This window comes from Lissotriton helveticus, chromosome 5_1 (assembly GCF_964261635.1).
Source record: "Lissotriton helveticus chromosome 5_1, aLisHel1.1, whole genome shotgun sequence".
Lineage (NCBI taxonomy): Eukaryota > Metazoa > Chordata > Amphibia > Caudata > Salamandridae > Lissotriton > Lissotriton helveticus.
This window is the reverse complement of record NC_136065.1, coordinates 669,354,091-669,371,578: the sequence shown is the minus strand read 5'-3', so window position 1 is coordinate 669,371,578 and position 17,488 is coordinate 669,354,091. Positions and strand designations below refer to the sequence as shown.

The 17,488-nt window shown below is 44.5% G+C and overlaps 1 protein-coding gene across 1 annotated transcript in view; it reads left to right on the top strand.

Annotated features, from left to right (window-relative positions):
- The window catches only part of EIF4EBP2 (eukaryotic translation initiation factor 4E binding protein 2), a 91,636-nt gene extending 75,320 nt beyond the window's left edge, over window positions 1-16,316 (top strand). Inside the window, exon 4 of the transcript XR_013594768.1 lies at window positions 15,735-16,316. The gene's annotated coding sequence lies outside the window, so the exon portion shown is untranslated. The remainder of the gene's footprint in view (window positions 1-15,734) is intronic.
- Window positions 16,317-17,488: the final 1,172 nt, after the last annotated feature.

The window sequence follows — 17,488 nt, the reverse complement described above, 5'->3', positions numbered from 1 at the left end:
CTTCTGTAACTCACCTGCTCGTCCTGGTCTATCTGATAGAGACCTCAAACTGCAGATTTCTTACCTTTGAACTTCCGGTGTCTGGCTGGATCCAGAAGATTTTTCTTAGCAGTATCTGTGCGCCGGTAGGTGGTTTGTCGACATGTTCACTGTGACATCAGTGTCATCAATATAACCGCCACTATGGCGTGCGGACGTCAGTTCTCTTCTTTCTGTGCCAGCCAGCGCCGATCCGTTGAAGAGTCAACCCCCTGTAATTTATTTTAATTTTAATTGGGTTTGGTTTTAAAAAAAATTTTGGCTACTTCTGGGCTGTAGGATGTTGTGTAAGAAGACCTCTGGCTGCAAACGGTGCTGTGCCTGTCACTGCGCCATGTCTGGCACAGACCCCCACTTAGTGTGTACTGGTTCCTGGAGCGTGACCACGACTCTGAAGTCGTGCTGCGATTGCTGGGCCATGGCGCTGAAGGCTTTGGGGCAGCGGGCCCTAAGGCTGCTTGTGCCTGGCACCATGGTGGTCGCATCGTCTGTCTCAATCCCGGTCGGGAGGAAGGTCCAAACACCACTGCTGAGGACCTCTGTTGCTGGCGGAACCTCCCCAATCATCCTTCCCGATGACACGTAGCCTGTTAGGCAGACTCCGAGACCAGAGCCGCATGGCTCTGCTGTTCAACCTGCCCTGTTTTGAAGGTTTAGCGATGGATGAGGGGGAGCAGGATCCCTTGGAAATCCCACTACCTCAAGTTATGGACTGGTACAAGAAACTGGGTGATGCCAGTCGTCTGGACACATCTCCAGAATCTGGCATGCTACAGCCCGGTGTCTCCAGCTTGAACCCCTGCTGCCTTTTAATGAGGCCTTGACTGACGTACATCTGGATACCTGGTCCAAACCCAGCATAGGGGCTCCTGTGACTAGGACGATTGCCCGTTGCCATTGTTCTGCACAGGGTGACCAAGTTTTCCTCATTGCTCACCCCACAAAGCTTGGTGGTCCAGGATTCCACTTCCTGTGGCGTGTTCTATTCTGCACCTTCAGACAGGGATTCCAACGGACTGGAGAGTTTTGGAAAGATTTTTTTTTTTTCTCCAGCCAACCTGCAATTGCCGTCTGTGAACGCTGCATGCTTTTTGGGCTGGTATTCCCATTCAATATATGGGACACAGTTGTGCAGGTGCTGCCCCGGGTCTCGGAGGAATACCGGGCCCTGCTCTCCCAAGCCTTTTAAGACTGGAGAGATGCAGCAAAGTTTTCCTTCAGATGTGGCTTTAACACAACAGACTCTCTGTGCAGAGTGATTTCCACGACTGTGGCTGTACGTCGCTACTCCTGGCTGAGAACATCTGTTTTTTGGGGGGGAATGTCCAAGCTAACCTTATTGACATGCCCTTGGATGGCTCCAGTCTCTTCGGAGACAAAGCAGATGCCACAATTGAGCGCTTCAGGGACTCGCGCCTGCAGCCAACTCCTTGGGCCTCACCACAACTTCCATGCCCGCATCTGTTTTTTGCTACTTTCGTGGCTATGGAAGGGGCTACCAACCGCACCAACCTTATTCAGGCCAGTGGCCAGCAAGTTCAAGGCCTCTGCCGGGCTGTGGACCGTGGTTCACCCACCCCCACGGGTCCCGAGGCCATAATTCGAGCAAAGCATGCCATGATCCCCTCCTCCACCGCAAAACCTTCCTAGTCCAATTCGCTCAGGATCGTTCACGACCAGTTGGTGGCAGAGTATGCTATCTCACCAATGGCTGGACATCACATCGGACAAGTGGGTGTTGCAATTAGTCAGAAGGGCCTACTCATTCACATTAGATTCTAACCCTCCAGTGGACAATTGGCTGACGGAGTCCTTCTTCGCCTCCGTGAGGAAGTCAAGACTGTCTTGGCCAAGGGAGCTATTGAGAGGGTTCCCGGGCCAGAAATAGGCTGTGGTTGTTCCTGCTATATTCTGGGGGGAACAGCCATTACAACGCGGGTTTTACCACGTGTTCTTTTACATTGCATGCGTTATAACGCATGCGATGTTACAACGCATGTTAAAACCACGCATACCATTACATCGCATGTGCTATTACAACGCATGCGATGTAATGGTGGCGGCGGCTGCAGCTATCCATGTCGTTGTGAGGAAACTTAGGCTGTTTCCTCACAACGACGAGAACCAATCAGGAAAGAGGAAGCAGGATCCCTCGGCGACGCTAGAGATGAGGTAAGGGGGTTTGCGCATGGGTTGGGAGTTACTTTTGTAGTGTTTAGGGTACTGTGAAAGTAGTGTGGTAATGTTTGTGTTGTGTGCATTTTATTTAAAAACGTTTTAGTGTGTTGTAGTGTTTGTCTAGTGTATTAGGGAGGGTAGTGTAGTAGTGTTTATGTAGTGTAGTGATTTAGGTTTTAGTGTAGTGTTGTAGTGTTTGTTTAGTGTAGTGTATTAGGTTTTAGGGTAGTGTAGTAGTGTTTGTGTAGTGATTTAGTTTTTAGTAGTGTTTGTGTAGTGTTTTAGGGTTTAGTGTAGTGGTTTAGGGTAGTGTGTTTTAGGGTTTAGGGTGGTGTAGTGTTTGTGTAGTGATTTAGGGTGGGTGTAGGTGTAATGTGGTGGTGTTTTTTGTGTTAGGGGTAGTGTATGTGTGGGAGTAGTGTAGGGGTAGGAGTAGTGTAGGGTTAGTGTGGTAGTGTTTTTGGGTTGGGGTAGGGTTAGTGTGGTAGTGTTTTTGGGTTAGGGGTAGTGTAGTGGTGGGAGTAGTGTTGTGTAGGTGTAGGGGTAGGGATTTTACTTACCTTGCATACTTTTACTGCGAGTATGGCTTTACCACGCATGCCTTTGCGTTGTAATGGCATGCGTGGTAAAGGCCTACTTGTTGTAAAAATATGCGATGTAATGGTGTGCAATGTCATTGATATGGCGTAGTAATACCCATGTTGTAATGGCACGCGTCGTATTAGTATGCAATGTGTTGACATACATTCTTTTCTGGTCCATAAGGACGGAGGCCATCCTATCCTAGACCTCTGAGCCCTCAACTACGTCAAAAAGGAGAAGTTCAAGATTCTCACCCTAGCTCAGGTCCTGTCTCCCCAGGACCCGGGAGACTGTATGGTAGCACTGGACTTGCAGGATGCCTATTTTCATATCGCCAGCCTGCCTGCCCATCATCGCTACCTGGGGTTTACGGTGGGCCACAAGCAATTTCAATTTGCTGTGCTACCCTTCGACCTCACCAGTGCCCCTCGGGTGTTCAGAGGGGATGGTGGTGGTTGCAGCCCATCTGCAGAGATCCAGGTTTCTAGTCTTCCCCTGTCTTGATGCTTTTTGTCGCCCACCAAGTTACAGCAAACCTCCTGCCGTCGCTGGGGTTCACTATTGAAGGAACTGGGCTCCATGTTCTAGATCCACTCTGGAACTGAGAGATACTTCTCAGCATGGAAGTGTGGAGAGGGAGACAAATAGTTAGCTGATCAATCATTTTGTTTTCAATTTACTATAACTCTTAAGAGTCAGACTACCAGTTAAGATTATGCACAAAATTATTAGTTCAAGAATAAGGATACAAAGATTACAGAGCAGACGTCCAGATTCCTATTCATCTGAAGTTTGTGGGTATTAAGCATTAATATGTCCGTACACTGCCACTAATGTGACATCTCTACATAGCATTTTCCAGGCTAGATCAGTTAAGGTGTCGGCGTGTGAGGCCTTCCTAAAAAATCTGTCAACATCAGTTGGGTCAAGCAGCATGAAGCTACAGAGCTAGTTCTAAGATTCTCTCAAGACAGGGCACTTTCCCTAGTTACCATACATCAATACCATAGCTAGTCAGTTGAGAATCACCCCATCCAGTCAGGCCACCTCCTCATAGCTAACTTTCCAGTAGGCAGCAATGCTCACCAGCTTGGCGAGATGACTTTGATGCCCAGGCTCACTCTGATGAGAAAATTCCACAGTTCCCCACTATAAACGGCCAATGTATCCTCTGTTCCCTACGCCGAACTCCACAAGCCTTATTTTATTTTAACTATCAAGGATGATTCTTCCACCTGCAACACACGTGAGAAGAACATATCCAACATTCACATGAAATTAAACTAATAAATCTAATGCGAGAGCTTCCAGAGAGAATGCATTTCAGGCCAACAGAAATCTGCTAACATAAGAAAATGGCACATAGGCGTTCTAAAATTCCATATAAAATGAACACTCTAAATGAACACGTTGCATAAGCACATTAAATATGTGAATTGTGAGCAGTATGCAAGAATTCTACATGTTAATGTTTTCAGCTAATCACATCTAGTTTCATCGTTAATCTCTCCACTGAAATGTTCCTAATACACCACAATTAATATTACAGTTCAAGTTCTACTGTCTCGTTTAATACAACAAAGGAATATATGCAGGTGCAGACTACTCGTAATTATGAAGCACCCCTACAAATGCGCTACATCAGTCCCCCCCCCCTTCAACTGACAAGTGTCATAACACCTATCTCCACTTGCTTTAGAGAGTACTGATCTAAACGGATGTACTAGCCAGTCTCACCTGTCGCGACTTCTTTAAGCGCTTAGGATTCATATTGTGACTGTCCTGCAGTCTTTCTGTTCTCCTTCACTTTCTCTAATGGAGTTCTCTGCTTTCCTAGACTGTTGCCACTTGTAGGCCCTCACTATTCTCAACAACAAGATGACGGATACCACGATTATCACTATTAGTTTCAATATATAATGAAGAATTCCTTACCCAAGATTCGCAAACCAACTTTTCCAAAACCTTCCCCAACGTTATCCCAGATTCCCTCAGTTTCCAAGTACCTCATTATGTATCTCCGTGCTGTTACTTATGTACTACCTCAGATTGTTACTATGGTCTGGGATACAAGTACAGCACTGTTGGACCTTCATCATTTTACAGACTCTGCCCTCTTGCTATTAACACGTCTAAAGCAAGACTGACATCACCATACCTCTTACCGAAGCCATCTTTCCATCTAGGAGTAACGACTGAGGTGTATTGGTTGACAACTTATCTACTATAGTTGACAAACTTCTGCTCTTGACCTCATTTAAGACTACTCTTGAACTAGGTGTCATTGCTCCAAATACATCTCCTACAATCTCTCCTGCACTGGTTCCACATTTCTCTCTGTGATGACTTCCCTTCCAAACTCTACGTGGTATATCTTGGGAAATACAAAGGCCACATAACCAGTACCATACCAGTTTTTTAGCAGTCTGACATATGCTTTTTTCCCCACACACAAAGTACACATTTGGCACCACTTGTACTGCATCTTGCAAGAACTTTGAAGAAGCATTGATCAGAAATGTTTGTTCACATGCACTATGTCCCACAAAAATGGTGTCATAACGTGTCTGTACTTGTTGAATGCAAAGCTTACCTCCTCAATCTAGAGCTATTGGACCATAGTTTCCCTTAGCCTTGTGAGCTAACTCTTACTTGGTCCATTTGAAACTTCCTCCCTACTATCAAGTTTAACTGTTGGTCCCCTATGTCTGTCTTCTACAAACTTATTCTCTATCTCAGTTAGTGTACAGGCTAAATTGTGTCTGCATAAGCTGTCTAGAATAATAGTAGGTACAAAATACTTTCTCAGTCTTGCCTCCTGTTTATTATGATCTTATTTGTCCAGGTATTTTAAAACTGCATCTTCTGATAGGCTCTCAGTATACCCTTGTGGGATATGACACCATGTTAAAACATGATTCTCCAGCCGGAAAGCGAATACAATTTTGCTTTCTGCATGCAATATGATGGAGAAAACTGCTTGGCACAGATCAATCACAGTAAAACTGCTTCGTAAATGATCTGAAACTGGATCACAGATGGTTTCAGTATCACAGGACAACATGGAATCACAATTGCATTGCTCTTCCCAAGATCCTGAACTACGCAATATTTTTGGCTTGGCTTCTGCAATCCCGTATTATGTGAATTGCACAGGCTTCCTATTATATCCTTCAATATACCCTGCACAGTCCTGGAATCAATCACCGATGTAATCCCCGACACTGTCTCTGGGGCGTTCTCGGAAATTCTGCATTTGGCTTGGTTTGTATTCAGACTGGCTCAAGTCAGCCCTAGTTCTTCTCCCATGAAGTCCCACACCACTGGAGAGACAGTGTCCCTTGGATCCAACTGCATGTCTTCCTCTGTCAGTACGGGAAACATGCCTGTGCAGTGATTCTGATTTGCCAATTTGAATGCAATGTCATAATCATTGATCTGCAGTTCAATTCCCTTTGGCGGGCAATAAATGGTGCAGTTCAGTTTACATAAGAGATCGCGCCCTAACAAACAGACTAACGAATTGCACACTACAAATTGTTGCTGATCCTGAAAGGTTCCAAATTTCACTGGTGCCTCTTCTGTCAACTTGTTTCTCATTCTATTATTGGCAGCAACTACAACTTGGATTGATTTTCCCGAGAGGAGTAGGTTTGGGACTACTGTAGATCTCACAGTAGAACAGGTTGCTCTAGTACCAACCCGTCCACTCTGGCCTACCTCTAAGACTGCTCCATGGGTACGGTCTTCCTCCCACCTCAGGCACTGTCATTGTGACTGGTCCTGATCGAATCAGTCTAATGCTTCCATAAAGGGCATTTGGTGGTATACTCGATTACTCACTGGAGCTCTTTTAGGTTGTGGTACTTGCACTAACTGGTTTTGGACCCCTCCCATTATAGGATCTTGGCCATGTCAGTGTTTATCATATCTGGCACTTGCACTAACTCTCCCTCCTGCATCGGATTTGCTGGATTTAATTGACACTTGCGCTTCCAATGCCCGATTTTGTGGCGAAAATGGCAAGCAGCTGTTTTCTTTAGCGTATCAATGTCTATCCTTGTTTTGGGGTCTATAGGGACACCTCCCTTTTCCCTGTCCAGAGTCGTTTAGAACGTTTTAAACTGTTCCTTGATTAGTTCCCCTGATTCCACCCTATTGTTCCCCCATTTGCCTGTGCCTGATCTACTCTTTGCGCATTCCTCATTTGGACCAACATCAACTTGTCCTTTATTCTCCTGTGTTTGGAATCCAACTCCTCGCTGCATACCTGGCATACCTCAAAATGTCATCCACGGACTTGTTTTGCCAGCAAATCAAATGTTGCTGGATCATAATGCTTATTTCTGCTCTGAAACCCATCACAAATGTAGAAATAAACTGTCCCAGGTCTTTTGGGTCAAGAGTATCTAACCTACGGTATTGCTTGAAGGCTTTCAAAAGCAGTTAATAGTAAGCGTGTACTGATTCTTTAGGTTTCTGGCTGTTCAATCTATTTTAACCCAATCAATATTTTGTGAGGCTATTTTGGACTGCAACCATGTAATCACCTGTTCAAGCTTTTTCATAACCAAGGGTGAGTTATTAGATCCCCCTCTGGTTCAGTAGAAAGCCAATCAATTGCGAATTTATCGTGTATGCTAGGGGCAGAGGTTTCTTGGGGGTGGGGGGGGGGTAAGGTTTCTTTTGTACATGGTCTGAGATGTCTTAGCGCAGGGACACTCTGTTGAAGTAACCATTGCGCTTCATAAGATTTAATCTAATAGCAATTTTACAAGTGGGCCATAAATAGCTAGTAACGACCATGTCAAACAATGTGTTCAGATCTATCCACAGCACCTTTGAGATCTTTACAAAGCGATCAACTTGCTTGTACCATTCAGCAAGCTTCTCCCTCAATCGAAGAAAGTCATTCATGAATGAGGCTAAATCACCCCATCTCCAAGGAACATGCACATGCCCTCCACTGGGCACCTCTTGCAGTGGGTAAGCCTCCACTCCTGCTGTACCCCCCTCCTGGATGCGACGTTTCCCGGTCACCTTCCAAATGCTCTTTTTCTTTGAGCATCTTTTCTCCAATTTGTCAACCATACTCTAGGCACGTATCCCTATAATCAGCTCTCGAATGTGTTTTCAACCATGTTACCCGTTTCCCTATCAGTTCCTGATCACTGTAGTTCAACCTATGGTTTCCCTGTAGCATTTATGTCTTGGACAAATCTACAACATTTTTGAGCCACTTCCATTTATTTCTCATGTGCTTGTCTCTCCTTACAGGTGACATCCTTTGCCACAAACAATAGCTCGTCTTGCTCATAAGTCTCTATCCTTTCCAAAGGCAAGTACACACTGCTGATTTCATCCACCTCAACCTCACCACATCCAACAACTTTACCTTTACCACAGTCTTAATGATGCTTGACTCAACGTTCTATTCTGTCATTCTCTATCACTATTCTGATTTCTCAGCCGGTTCTCTAAATTTGTGGTCTCTAGGACATGCTAGTTTCAAGAGGTTCCCAGACTGGCACTTGCTGCTGCTGTTCTTCCCATTGGTCCCCGATTGGGGCTTCTTACACCCTCAAATCTGAATTTGAGTTCATTAAGTATATGGATCTTATGGTACTAGACCCATTGCGTAATCTCAAAGGATCTACAGGGTCTGCCAAAGTGGTACTAGATTCCACAGGTACCAGAGACTGACTGTTTCTGTTTGTGGTGTCATTCCCTCCCAAGACGTTCCTCTCTTTCAACCCTGACTGTTGCTGACTAGAGTTTCCCACTAAGTTCGGGTCGTACACAGAGACTACAGGTCCGATGGTGACCGGTACCGTAAGGCTTCTGATAACCATAAAGCAGCATTGACTCCGCACCTCCTAAAGCAGGTAACCCTATTCCTTCCACTCTAGTTATTATTATTAACAACGCAGCTTATAGAGCGCACAGCTACATCTGACGGAGGTGTCCCGGCGCTAACCGCGGACGCAACAGCATGACCATGTGAAGTGGAAGGGCTTTAAGACAGGTCAAATAACCATGTTTTCAGTGCCTTCCTGAACAAACGCTCAGACTTGGCCTTCCGGAGGTGTTCTGGCATGGAATTTGAGAGCAAGGCTGTTCTGACAACGAATGCCCCTTCACCAATCCTAGCTTTCCTGAAGTGTGGAGTCACCAGAAACTCCTGATGGTTAGATCATAAGGCCCTCGTTTGATGGTATTTTTGAAGTCTTTGCATGAGGTAATGTGGACTGAAGCCTCTGATTGCTCTGTGTGCCACTGTCAGCGCATTAAACTCAATTTACCTTTTGACCGGCAGCCAATGTAGGCTTCTGAGATGTGGTGACATATGGTGACGGAGTGGCACATTCCGAAGTAGTCTTGCTGCCGCGTTATGTATGGTCTGCAGTCTCCTAATTAAATAGTCAGGCATGCCCAAGTACAAACTATTTGCATAGTCTAGCTGTGAGATGACTAATGCGTTGACCACTGACTTTCTACATTCCATCGGCAGAAGATGCAAGAATTTTCTCAAGGCTTTTAGCTTCAAGAAACGTGGACGAAACCTAGCTTATTTGAGATTTGCCAGTTCGATCGGAGTCAAACCTAAACCCAAGATTCCTAGCCAATGCGTCCGGGGAAGGTGGTGGATTTAGCTCTGAGGCCACCAAAGGTCAGGCTTGGGAGAAGATTGATTAAAAAAGAGGACCTCTGTATTTAACTTCATGCAGCTGTCCGTCATCCAAGTCGCCACTGCCAGCAAACACCTTAAAATTTGTGAAGGCCACCTCTGAGTGTTCCCTAAAAGAGAACACCAGCTTAGTGTCGTCAGCATACGAGATGACCTTCACCCCTAGTTGTTTAATTATTGGGGCTAGCGGAGCCAGATAAACATTAAAAAAAGTCGGGCTAAATGCTGAGCCCTGTGGGACTCTACAAACTAAGGGGTTGGACGAGGACACGTGAGGTCATAGAAATACTTTTTGAGATCGTCCCTCCAGAAAGGACCGGAACCAGCTCAAGGTTGTCCCCATCACTCCCAGGTGCGCCAGTCTTTCTAGGAGGATCTGGTGTGCCACAGTATCAAATGCTGCGGACAAGTCCAGCAACACCAACATTGCACAACTACCCTGATCTCCTGTTTCTCTTATAGTTTCTGCCACTTCCAGCAAGGCTGTCTCAGTGCTGTAGCCTGACCTGAAGCCAGACTGAAAGTCATGCAGAAGATTATGAGACTAAGAATTCGGCCAATTGTTTTTTAACTTCTTTCTCGAGTATCTAAGCCGGTGCTGAGAGAAGAGGGAGAGGTCTAAAATTCTTTAGATCTGCCGGGTCTGCATCTTCTTTCTTCAGGATTGGTTGCATAAAAGCTGTTTTCCACCTTGTAGGATAGATCCCCTTTTCCAGAGAGGAGCTCCAGTTAAAATTAAGGAGGAGGTTCAACCAGGTAGCAAGGAGTTTATAAAAGCTGGGTGGACAGGGGTCGGCCGAAGAGCCAGACTTGAGTTTATGGAGTTCCAGCATTGAAGCTTCAAGGCTAAAGGGCCGAAATTCCGACCATCTCTCCACTTGCTGGATTGAAGAGTGGTTTGACTGGGAGATTTGCGGAGCCTGTCTTAGGAAAAGATGAGTAAATCTTCTGAATTTTATCCTGAAACAAATTAGCTAGCTCTCCACATAGACTAGCTGAAGGAGCAATCGCGCTCTTTAATACTTGTGGCTTCAGAAATCCCTGCACGATCTTAAAAACTTCTCTTGAGGAGTTGTCTGAGGTTTTTATTTGGTCTGCAAAAAAGCCTTCAGGGTGTTACGTTTTAGAATGTGGAAGCTTTTTAATGCTATTCTATGTGTTCTTGGCCTCTAGGTCATATTCTTTCCGCCATAAAAGCTCAAGTCGCTTACATAAGCTTTTTTCCTGGCGAAGTTTTAACGAAAACCATGGAGCTGTTTTTTTTTTTTTTCTAGCCGATTTCAAGGTTTTGATGGGGGCTACTTTATCGAGGGCTGAGATAATCCAATCATCAAAGGCATACACATCTTGATTGGGATCTCCTGACAGAAGTGAGGGCATTTCCTGTAATTCTGAGCCCATGCGCTAGAGTGTAACCTTCCTCCAGTTTCTTCTCTCTTCAGACTCTCGGCTAGACTGACGATGGCCGACCAAACTCGAAAGAAAGAAGGGAACTAAATGATCTGTCCAGGTCATCGGTAACGGAGCAAGCACTTTCATGGTGTGGTCGTTGGGAAGAATTAGATCCAATGTGTGGCCTGCTACATGGGTAGGTGCTCTCACCATTTGTGCAAGTTTAAGTCTGTTGAGGGGGTCAGCCAGTTGGAGGGCCAGGGGGCAGTATTCCTTATCCATATGGACATTAATGTCCCCAAGAACTAGGAAGTTAGAGTATTTTAAGGAAAGGTCTGCGATTGTATCGAACAGCTCTGGCCAGTGAAAGGGAAGGGAGTCTGGGGGGGGTCTATAAACCAGCAGGCCCGCATAAGACGAGGTGGGAGAGAGTCTAATAAAGAAGGACATTGCCTCTATAGATCAGTTTAAATTCTTCCCACTATCTCGGCACTAGGGTCTGTCTGTGATGTTGACATTCTTTCTGTATTCCCTGCATTCACCAGTTCTCACCTTCTGTCATGACGTCAGTAGCACAAAATATCTGAACTGCCACTAACCTCGGGAGATCACCAGCGGGAACGATGAAGCGTAGAATGTCCCCCCCCCGATTCCCAGAGGTGCAACCCCACTCAGAGTGAAGAAAACACTACTATGAGAGGAAGCCCCGTGGAAAAGGGAAGTGGAGAAAATAAGAAAACACTGCTAGCCAACCAGGTGTCTCCTAGTCCTGCTTCTGTTTTCAGGGTTTCAGCACAGATGCAGAAGGAGCCCTTCCAGGCATAACTGTGTAAAAAAGAAAAGAAAACACCAAGTGTTATGCTAGGCGCTGCCCCTGACCAAACCAGTCACACTACGCAAACGTTTAGATAAAACACTGCCCTGCCACTCACATCATTATGTAGCAGTACACATAGGATAACGATCATCGGTTGGAATCTACCCCCTGTGGGTAGTTAGCCTTTGATAAGGTCCTGTCATCTGGGTCAGAATGTCACGCACTTATCCTGCATAAACTCCACAGAAAACAACTGCTATAAGAGCTCCTAAGTGTTGTTGCTACACAGCAGTGGGGCACTCAGAAAACGTGTAAAGAATAGCAGGCAAAAGAAAGGCCAAAGAAAAAAACGACCTGCAAAAAGATCCCTGCTCTGTCAAGTGTCCACCAGGCGCCTGGGTTCCTCGTAGTCCTTGGAAGGTTCTTGCAGCGCTATTTCTTCGCTGCAAAGGCTAGTCAATAACCTGAACAACGCGGGAGCAATCTGGAAGCCACGCTGTTTAAAAGATCACCACAGTGATTGTTGGACCTTCATAGGCCGATAGGAAAGAAAACGGGCGATATTAAATCCCGCGGGAAATACCATCCGTGTGTGTATCTGACGGGCTGAAGAAAAAAGGATTGTCAAGCCTGGATCCCTAGGAAGGGAGGGGCTTTATAGCAACTAATCAGGCAGCAATGCCGGATTCCACTTCGGTTCAGCCGCCATAAGAATGTTGGGATGTGTAGATCCGTATGCTCCCGGCACTCCCTTGTCCTCCTTTGCGCCACACATTCTGCCAGGCATACGATTTCTTGTGGGCGAGAAGGGGGAATCGCTGGAAACACGCTGCACACCCTGGCACTAACCACGACACCTTCCCTCCTCTGAATGTGGGTTGTAAGGTAGCGGATGCTCTGTCAGTAACCTCTCTAACAAGCTGTTATCTGTGTCCCTCCCATCATTTCCATTTTTCCTCCATTCCTATCTTGAGTATTTCCCTCTCACCAGCATCGGGTACAACCTATCTCTCACAATTGTGTCTACTCCATCTTTTGAGTTGTGCGTCCAATTTTGAATCCTGATATACCTTCATTGCTTTTTCATCTTTACGTGGAAGCTCGCCCTGTCCTTTGCATGTGCTGCTTGCATCCATGCATCTAATGCCTAAAACTGTGCTGGTTTAGGCTTAGGCCGAAGCGCATACATCACTCCCCTTAACTGATAACACCTCCAATCGAAATGAGCCATATCGTGGAAATGCCAATGTAGTAGTGTAAGGAGTTGAGTCACACACTGGTTGGCTTTGTGATGTTTATAAATGTATCTGGTTCACGATCACCGTGATGGCAGCAGGTCCCTTTTATCCAGGCCTTCAGTAAGCGACACGTCTCAGAGTACCCCCCCCCCTCCCCCCCCCCCCCCCCCAAAAAAAGCAGAGGATTAGCAGAGAGTCACTATTTTACTGGCTGCCAACCATAGTGCCACCTGCACCAGTCAGGGGGGTGTTTATGTGCAGGGGGTGATGAGGGATAAGGTGATCCTGGTACAACCGCTTGTCTCCTTTTCAAAAGGGAAGAAAAATGTGCCTTTATTTATTCGCACCATCAAAAGCACAGCGCAGCTCCTGGCACTGTATCCTGGGTTGTGGCATTGGGGTCTGAGACATTCATATCACCTTTCTGGCCCCCGGAGTGGAGGGTAGTGCATAGTGACAGTGGCTCATCTGGGTTTCCTGCCTGGTGTATTCTGGGCAGTCTGTTGCTCTCTCAGCTGTGTTCAATACTCTGGCTGCTACGGCAGGGAAACCACCTGTTTTTTTGTTGCTGATGCTCCTCTCGGAACTAGAGTCTTTGCTTCTCTTCGTCTGCCTCTTCCGGCTCCTATTCGTCCTCCCTGTTGTTCGCACTGGCTTTCAATTAGTTCTCCTGTTATTCCTGCGGCTAGCACTTCTAGTTCTCCTTGTGCTCTTTTTGACCTCCTGAGGGGTGTGGCCATTCATCCAGCTTTTTTTTTCAGGCAATGCTGGAGCGCTGCCAGTCTGTAGAACCTGGTTGAGTATGTCGGGCGTGCTGGATTTTCGTTCCTGTTTACAGCCAAATCCTCTTTTTCAGTGATTTTATGCCAGTTTTGAATCCAAACTATAGTACGGAGCCCTACGTTTGTCACCATATAGTGTGCTGGTGGTGCTTCCTTGTCCACTCGAGTAACAACTCCCTGATCTCCCCTGAACAAATCTTGTAACACCCTAAAACATTGCATGATTAGATCAGAATTTCCCCTCAATACACAATTTTCTCGATCACAGCTTCCCAATGACTACCACCCAATCCCAGCTTGTGTTACACTAACCGACCTATTGCAGCGCGGCACTCTCTGTCACCTCTGCACGCAGGGGTCACCCTCCTTCACAATGTCTCCGTCCACGTTCTCTCACAATTAAAACAATTGACTGCCTTCTACAAGATTTATAGTATTCAGTCATCCAAGATCATTCACACACCGTGACCCTCAACCTGTGCTGAATGCAAAAAGAACAATTGATGGACCGAATGTAGAACAATGTCATACATTCACCCCAGCAAGCGCTGCACCGGGTTCAGTGCTGAATATTTTAGTTGAAACTCATGACCAGGCGACCGTTTATGCAATCAGAATACACAGAGCAATATGTATAAAATATATTTTTGATTTATTATTTTTCTTATTAAATTTATTTTTCAAAACATTTTACAGAAAAAAGTTATTTACATGAAAAAATCAATATATACACATTTGTAGATCAGAACATAATTATTCATAAATTATCAAACCACTGATTAATACATAACAAGAGACCCTACTTTAATCTACATCCGCACTTGGGATAAAATTGTGAATTGTTAAACACTCAGTTAGGTGTAATATGTAGATAAAGGAGACGGAAACAAGATTATATTATAAAATCCAATCTCTGAACATTGGTCAAGATAGTTGGCTACCAACTCGTTTCGGCAGAGCCTTCGTCAGGGTTTTCTTTAACAGTGGTTGCCAATGTTAACTGCTCTTTATTAGATCTGGTCGAATAGACTTTATCTTCTGATTAGAAACATATATCTGAATTTAGACAATCTTCACTCCATAGTGATTATCTGTTTTGCATGGATTTCACCAATTTTATCACCTGATTGCCTTCAAATGGAGTGTAGATCTTGGTAATACTCAGCGTGTTTCGGCAGAGCCTTCGTCAGGGTTTTCTTTAACAGTGGTTGCTATAAAAAAAGGGAACTGTATTTAATAAACTTTTCAATATTAACGGTCGAAAAAGATCCAATAACATAAGGTCCAAATGAGTTACCAACTATAAAGCTAGATATGTATCTAAACAAACTAGCACCTGTGTGTAATAGAAATACCCTTTAATAGTCATGCTGCTCTACCCTTATATAAATTGGCTGCTTGATTTACCGCTCGTAGCAGTAATGACAATATAGGAACGGTGACTATCACAAAGTTTAGATCAAGTGCCTGATAGATACAGGTAGATGTGAGCCTTTTCACAAAGGACATGCATATATATGTGACAATCATATATTTGTGCCCTCGTTTCTCTAATGTAGATATACGTTTCTAATCAGAAGATAAAGCAGATTCGACCAGATATAATAAAAAGCAGTTAACATTGGGTGAGTGCTTTTTTCAAATGTATAGGGTTAACTTTTGAGTTAATTTGATATTTTATCTATCAGGTTCATCTATTAGCTCCCATCTATGAGGTTGTTATCTTCTGAAATGTTATGTTTGAATTTATACTTTCGGATTATGAATTGGTGGTGGATCTTTTCTCTTTTGATTTTAATTGTTTCTGATGTATAGCACTAATCGTTTGTGGACTTTCATGGATGTATATAAAGCTCAAATGATCAAAGTATCAATAAGTGTACATTTTTAGGTGCTAGTTTGTTTAGATACATATCTAGCTTTATAGTTGGTAACTCATTTGGACCTTATGTTATTGGATCTTTTTCGACCGTTAATATTGAAATGTTTATTAAATACTGTTCCCTTTTTTTTTATAGCAACCACTGTTAAAGAAAACCCTGACGAAGGCTCTGCTGAAACGCGTTTTGAGTATTACCAAGATCTACACTCCATTTGAAGGCAATCGGGTGATAAAATTGGTGAAATCCATGCAAAACAGATAATCACTATGGAGCGAAGATTATTGTCTAAATTCAGATATACTTTTCTAATCAGAAGATAAAGCAGATTCGACCAGATATAATGAAGAGCAGTTATCATTGGCAACCACTGTTAAAGAAAACCCTGACGAAGGCTCTGCCGAAATGCGTTGGTAGCCAACTATCTTGACCAATGTTCAGAGATTGGATTTTATAATATAATCTTGTTTCCGTCTACTTTATCTACATATTACACCTAACTGAGTGTTTAACAATTCACAATTGTATCCCAAGTGCGGATGTAGATTCAAGTAGGGTCTCTTATGTATTAATCTGTGGTTTGATAATTTATGAATAATCATGTTCTGATCTACAAATGTGTATATATTGATTTTTTCATGTATAACTGTTTTTTCTGTAAAATGTTTTGAAAAATAAATTTAATAAGATATAAAAATAATAAATCAAAAATATATTTTATACATATTGCTCTGTGTATTCTGATTGAATAAACGGTCGCCTGGTCATGAGTTTCAACTAAAATACTCAGCACTGAACCCGGTGCAGCGCTTGTTTTCCCAATGGTACTGTTTTCCTTGACAGGGTTGTATCTGTTAGTCAGGGGCCCCATTGTCTTTTCCAAAGTAAAATACATTCACCCCAGAACAGAGATCTGGGCCTAAATCCTTCGTTTTTTTGCTCCCCATGCCGTTCCAGTTTGGACCCAGCCATATGCAAATCTGTCTTGACCCTGTGCCCAATGGGAACAGTTCAGCCTGAACTGCCAGGCCAGGTCCTCCCTGGACTGGAACCAAGCATCCTAGGACCGGTTTCGGGCTTTCAGCCCTCATCAGCCAGGATAGCTTGACTCCAGTGGCATGGAGAGCACGAAACTCACGTCTGGGCATACCCGTCCCACTTGGGGTGACCAATGCAAAAAACAATTGATGAACAGAATGCAGAACAATGTCATACATTCACCCCAGTACCGAGTTCTGGGCCTAAATCCATCATCTCCTGAATCAGTATAGTCCAACTCTGTACACATGGTTTACCACACTATTTCCACACGTCCCATTCACACAAAGTTCCCCGTCTTACCTGGGACTGCCAATAACGTGTCCCAACAACTCCTCAAATTTGCAGTCAGACAATCGCAATATCTCGGTGTTGTCTACACCATTCAGTATATCCCAGGATCTTAGGCCACTTTTGGACCTAAAACTAATCTCAATCCTTGGAACACGTCTGGCTCAAAACCACATTTACTCGACTTTCACACAAACTGTCAGACAGCACACCAACTCATCACTCCTGCAGTCTACCACACGACATCCCCATTAATACTCGCTCCTCCTTTCACGTCGCACCATCACTCTCCGTTGGTTTCCGACAAAGTCCATCGCTCTCCGTTCTCTATCATTGGCCTCTGTTTTGGGGCTCTAGGTCTTTTCTATAATTGTCTGGATCCTCCCACTGCTTCATGTGAGAAACATCCTACTCTGCTATCAACGGAAGTAGCTGGGTTCCATGGGATAGATCCGCTCTGGAACCTCGAGTCAATGGCACTGTTTCTCAACATGAAAGCGTGTGGGGCGAGAAATCATTAGCTGATCAATCATTTCAGTTTCAATTTACTATGACTGGTAAGC